Genomic DNA, 6,792 nt, shown 5'->3' with positions numbered 1-6,792 from the left:
TAATATAAAATTTAGCCACTTTGGTCGAGTTAATATCACATTCATACTTATGTTTATCTCACTTCAAGATGTTTTTGGTTTTTTCTTAATATAATTTTCGCTGACGCAAACTTAAATATAGCAATAAAACTGAGACTAAGTTTCTGGCCTTTAATATAAGTCAAGAAGATACCAAATTTGTTTGTAATGTAATCACGATTTCATTTAACAATGGATGTTTAATTCTTTCTCAACTTTGCCACACCTGAAGGAATTTCCTGGCCTTTGATTCTTGCGAATTACAAGAGTACGAAATTCTTGGTTCCGCCCTAGTACCCATTATCGGGTATATATTGACCCTAGCTCCAACATACTTTATGTAAAAAATTCAAACTTCCGTTTGGCTTTATATAAACGTAAAATATTAGATATACAACAGTTTAATGCCGAAAATGTGTGAAATCGATCCACGAATTTCCTCAGCATACATATACTACTTATGGTATAATTTAATAATTAATTTTAAAAATAATAAAAATAATGTGGTTTATCGCTGCATATTAATGAAATTGGTCTAGACCTTTGTTTAAACCTTATGGCCCTAATATACTGATTTAAGCTCCTTTCGTACAACAGCAACCTCATATACCCCACATATTAAATATAATACTATGTTCGCACCGAATTGAAATCCTCTTGAAAACACAATTTGTGGATTGTGGAACCAAAATCGTTCTGACCGACATTGTGTGTTTTCGAAGAGTTTTCATTGACAGTTCACACATCTATTTGTTTACATTCGTTATGTACCCTACAAGAACAGTGACGGTCATCTGATGGGTAATATGACAGTCATAGCTGAAAAAATTTTATCAGCGCGCAGAACAAAGTTTCTATCATTTTCTTAAGATCCTTGTTTTCTTTTTGTTTGTTTTTTTTTTTTTCTGAGTCATTGCTGACCATAAATCCTTCATAGCTGAAAATTGTCAGTTATGACTGAAACGCTATCAGCAGTGAAAAATTCTTTTGTGCAGTAGATAATTTTTATTTCTTTAATCAATTTCAAACTTTTAATCAAAATGAGTTATAATAAGATACTTGAATATAAAAAGGAATGCAACAAAAAATATAATAAAATATGAAATATAAAAATAAATTTTCACTTGATGCCATCTCCTCCTAAAAATGCAAATGTAAATTAACAGTAGTGACATATCAAATGTGAGCGTATTGGTGAACCCATCAGCAGTTTCTTGTAGGGTACGTTTAGGCCAATTATGGAATGTAATCAAATTGTCAACTGACATTTAGGGCTAGCAAAATATGTCTTCTAATAATATCGATTAAACTTGAGCAGGCAATGATTATAATGAGTGGAATGTAAGTTTTCAAGGGGTTTTCAGCGAAAACTGTGTTTTCGTTTGACAGATTTTGTATGGATGAAAACACAAGTTTTCGCGTGAAAACCTCTTTTGTCTATGAAAACACAAATTTTGTGTCGGTGCGAACCCCTTTGTTTCAGTTTATATCACATATACCATGTTTGAGTTAAATAGATTCTTTTTGATAAAGTTAACATTTCGGAGAAAACATAGTATCTATCTAAAATAGTAAATCTATGATCAATAACATAAGTTAATAAGATACCAAATAACAATCGAATAATAAATGTTGAATTCTTTCGCAACATTTTTATACTTTCGCAACATGTTGCAACAGAGTATAGTTTTGTTCACCAAACGGTTGTTTGCATCACCTTAAACTAATCGAGATATATATAGATTTCTATATACAAATATTTCTTCTAATATTTGGTGATAATCATTTTATAAGTATATTTTCTCAGCCATCATGTTGAACTTATACCAGACAACAATGTAAAAAAGTTTCTTAGAGTGCTGGACTTTGTATAGAGCAAAAATATCTTTCTAGAAAAAATCGCGTGAGATAAATATAAGTAGTGTAGTATCAAAAGGGTTAAAGATCCATTTTATGTGGTAAAAGATAAACTCCGGCCCCATCGATTAAAATGCTATTAACTATTATTTCAGTTTTGCGACATATTTTAATATGAAGATCATGAGGTGAACTGTAAACTCAAGAAAATTACATTTAAGTACTTTGTGGGATTTACCCAGCGCCGTTGGCAGCTAATGAAATGTTTAGATATTAAGACATAAAGAAGACAATCTACATACATGCCCTACATATGTGTGTACCATACTTAATTATATGTTAGTTATTGTTAATTTAGTTTTCATGAGCAAACTTTTCAAAATAGGTACCATAGATCCAGTTACACTAGATTTCTTGACCAGCAAAGTGCTGTATTCAAACTAATTTCAGTGTATTAGTTATATAGTGTTTAAACTATTGTTATATACAGTGGCGAGCAAACACATATACATATGTGCACCAGTATACCATAGTACCTATACACCGAACAGGAAAGGAGTCATAGCAAGGATTCAATTACAGTGAAAGAGAGCAGCACCTAGGATCCAACTTTTCAGACCCGGACGGACGGTATTATATAAGTATTATATATAAGTATTTTATATATTAAGCCATTTCTTTTTTATTAATTATGTCTAGATTAAGTAGAAAATCTGTATTACTAAGTCGTCTTCAGAATAGAAGACGTATGAGAGTTCTTCGTGCAAACTCTTTATATAGAGATAGTGAGCAGTCACAAGATACTGTAGGTCACGCTAATCGTAGATCAGATTCCGATGTACGTTTGTCCGAACAAATTATCAATGCAAATCAACATAGAACCAGGCGGAAAAATCTCAAGGTACAGTCTTTTGAAGAAAATTCAAATACTGTTCAACATAGGGCAAGACGTCTAAATCCCCAAAACCGCTCTGCAGAGCAAATAAGAAATACTCGAGGTCATAGATCTCGGCGCGAAGACCCCGAGGTTTGATCTGTTGAGCAAATTGTAAATACTGTTCAACATAGAACAAGCCGGCAGGATCCACAAATTCGTTCTGAAGAGCAAAAAGGAAATACTCGAGGTTATAGATCTCGGCGCGAAGACCCCGAAGTTCCATCTGTTGAGCAAGTTGTAAATACTGTTCAACATAGAACAAGGCGGCAAGATCCACAAATTCGCTCTGAAGAGCAAATAAGAGACAATCGAGGGAAAAGATCTCGGCACGAAGACCCCTGAAATAAGGAGAGAGGGTCAATAGGCAAATTGAAAACGAAAGACAGTCCCAACGAATCCGATTAACGAGAGAAAATAATATTATAGAAAATGATTAAAGTGACAAAGTAAATAAGGGCCCTACTGAAATATGTATTTGCTGCGGCGGATTCTGGTTTTCACACCAAGTTCGCAAATTAAATTTCGAAAATATTGCGTAAGGTCACCCGAATGCTACATCCGCCTTCTATTTAATGCAAAAAATTTCTTCGGAAGATATTTGTGCTACTTGCAAAAATGCGATTGTTAAAAAGAACGTTCCAAAAATATGTTTAGCTAACGATCTAGACTTTCCTGAAATACCGGATTGTTTGAAAGATTTAACCCCAATTGAAGAACGTCTCATAATGCCTAGATTGCCTTTTAGGACAATCCGTCCGTTAGGATATCAAGGTCAGAGTTCTCTCAAAGGTGCTGTTGTTAATATACCAATTTCTGTTAACAATATTGTGACATCTCTACCAAGGTCCTTTGATGAAAGAAGAAGAAGAAGTTCCGTCTGTTGCATCTGCAGAGGATTCCCGATTAGTTCAATCTTTTCGTGCGGCTCAAACTTCTCATGATAATCCCTCAGGTAATAATATTGCCATGAGTCTTTCACCTTCCGAGCTAAACCCAGGCGGTCAAGAAACTCTTTTGGACAATATTCCTGTAGAAAACTTAGCCTATCACCGTTTAGTCATAGCTGCAGGTGCAGGCCAAAGACCAATTGACATAACTCAAGACAATAATTCAGAAGAGTTGTCATTTGGAACAATATACGTTGGGCAGAAACGTACATGCTCTGAAACATATAGCAAAATAATACGTTCTGAAACTCGCCCGTTTTGACAGAAGAGCGTGTACCATTCCAAAGTTGTTCTATGATTACAAAAAATTAGAACTGCTACAAATTAAGAATAGTACATCCATTTGCCTTAGAAAGTTTTCAGGCCGCAACCAAGTTACGACCCAAAATCTATTAAGCGAAAACTTTGTTCAAAACTTGATTCAACACGATGATGGTTACAAGGTTTTGAAAGGCGTTAGATCCTCTCCTGCGCACTGGGAAGCTGAGAAGAAAAAAGCTATCGCTATGATTTGTCAAATTTGGGCTTCCAACCTTCTTTATCACTTTATCGGCTGCAGAATCTCAGTAGGTTGAGCTTTTGGTCATCCTCTCTAAAACTGTTGATTCTAAAGATATTTCGGAAGAGGAAGCCAACAGTTTAACAACCCAAGATAGATATCGCTTAATTCGGTCAGACGCGGTTACTTGTGGTAGATATTTTGACTACCGCTATCGACAAATTTTTAAGCTTTTTAAAGATAATGGCATTTTTGGAGAGCATTTTGTCACAAATTTCTACTGGAGAGTGGAGTTTCAACAGAGAGGTTCCCGCATGTACATGGCATGTATTGGCTTAAAAATGCTCCCAGAATCAAAGTTCAAGATCCTCAGACATTCCCTGATGTCATGAGTTTTATTGACAATTATATTTCTACAGATGCCTCGGTTAGCCACTTAGAAAATTATTTGGGTTACCAAAAGCATAACCACAGTCGGTCTTGTACTAGGGAAATAAGAGGACATCAGTTTTGTCGTTTTGGTATACCATATCCACCAATGCCAAAGCAAGTAATGCAGAAATATTTGTAAATACCTCTCGACCTGGAGAACGTGTTCGAATGGTGAAACCTAGAGCAGAACTTCAGCACCTTCCTTCAGGTTCGACTGAAATATTCGTTGCCGATATTTTAGACCATTATGTTCAAAGATCCGATCAGTCAGAAACTCATTGTTTAGCTGGTTTTGCATCTAGGTATAAATATTTTAAATCTAGTAGAAGAGCACAAGACGGTGATCATGAAGAAGAAGAGAGGGAAGACGATAATTTACCAGAAAAGACGGTAGCGGTTTTGTTAAGAAACGTACCAAACCTTATATTATTTGGTATAGAAGGTTTAACCCAGATTTGGTCAGAGTTGAGTATTTCCGCGAAATGGTAATGCTTTACTATCCATGGCGGAATGAATAGCAAGATCTTATTGTAAACGATAATGAGCAGACTTGCACAACACACCGTATTCTAATTGAGGAAAATCAAAGAATATATGATGTTTTTGAGCAAAGAGAACTTGAAAATGTTCTAGAGAGTCTTTATAATGAAATAAACTTAGAGCAAGGGGCTCAAAATGAACTACCTATAGTGGAAAATGAGTTCAGAGTGTTGTCACTTCCAGAAATAAACCCAAATATAAATTTGCTGGACTTGCATGTTGAAAATTCAACCGATAATGGTACTGAATCTGATTGCAATATTAGACTTATTAAACTACCCCCTTTAATTCCAGTTGAGGAATTATTTTCTTTAGTTCAAAGTCTAAATACTAAGCAAAGAACCTATTTGACACATTTGACGCACAAGCTAAAAACAAATCGCCCATTTTATGAGTTCATTGGCGGCGGTGCAGGTGTAGGAAAGTGTCGTTTGATATTTGCAATATATCAAGCACTTAACCATCGTTACAATTCTACACCAGGATCCTATCCAAGTTCCTTAAAAGTTCTTCTTCGCGCACCTAAAGCAGCATTCGGTATAGGTGGAATGACCCTTCATTCAATATTTTTTTTACCTGTTAATCAGTTGAATAGAGAGTTGAGTCCACTTAGCAATGACACAGTTTATTCATTGTATTCCCGACTTATCGATTTAAAATTAATCATAATTGATGAAATATCGATGGTAGGTGCTTGTATGTTTGATGCGAGATTAAAACAAATAATAAAGTTGTAGTTCATACTCGACCCAGAATGCCTAGAGCATGTCGCTTGCAGTCGGGCTACTACTGCAGAAGGTCTATTCATCACAGGAAATTTTATTCCTCCTAACAAATTTTCTGAATCGGATCCTGTATTTAAGGAACTGAGGGAATTGAACACAAATAAAGCTCTGACAACAAGTTTCAGTTTTATGAATTCCCGAACATCAGGACATCAAATTTTATTCCATAATGTTCAGAGTATTCATGCTCACATTAATGATATAAAAAGCGACTGTTTGTTGCTATCTTCAGATATTTTATGTTTTGTAGAAACTTGGAGTTATCCGTGCGAAAATTTTGATATACCAGGATTTACTCCAATTAACGAGCAAGAAAAAAACTTAAACTTTCTTTCATGCTTGGTGTAGAATATTCAACTACACCTGCCGGTACACAAATTGATTGGGCATTTTCAAACATGGATCCTTCCCATGTTAATACAATTACTTTACACAGTATACAGATATCATGACAGTATTTGTGTCAATATTTTCAACTAAAGTTTTCAGACTTATTGCAATAGTTCCTCATTTTTTTGTTTTCAAATATATATTGAGAAATTGTATAGCAATTTTGACAGTCGTTTTTAAAACAATTTTAAGAAAAATATGTAAATAATCTAATTAAGAAAATTTAAATTATATGTATAATTTGTTCTTATATAAGACATTATTGTATAAATATATGATAGAAATTAAATAGTATGAGGAAAAAAGAAATATAATTCGGATATATGTATAAAAATCTATATAAAAATTTATGTTTATTATTGTAAATATTATATACAAATTAATATA

The sequence above is a fragment of the Bactrocera oleae genome, chromosome 3 (assembly GCF_042242935.1).
Source record: "Bactrocera oleae isolate idBacOlea1 chromosome 3, idBacOlea1, whole genome shotgun sequence".
NCBI lineage: Eukaryota > Metazoa > Arthropoda > Insecta > Diptera > Tephritidae > Bactrocera > Bactrocera oleae.
The sequence above is the reverse complement of the archived record's forward strand: the minus strand, read 5'-3'. Positions refer to the sequence as shown.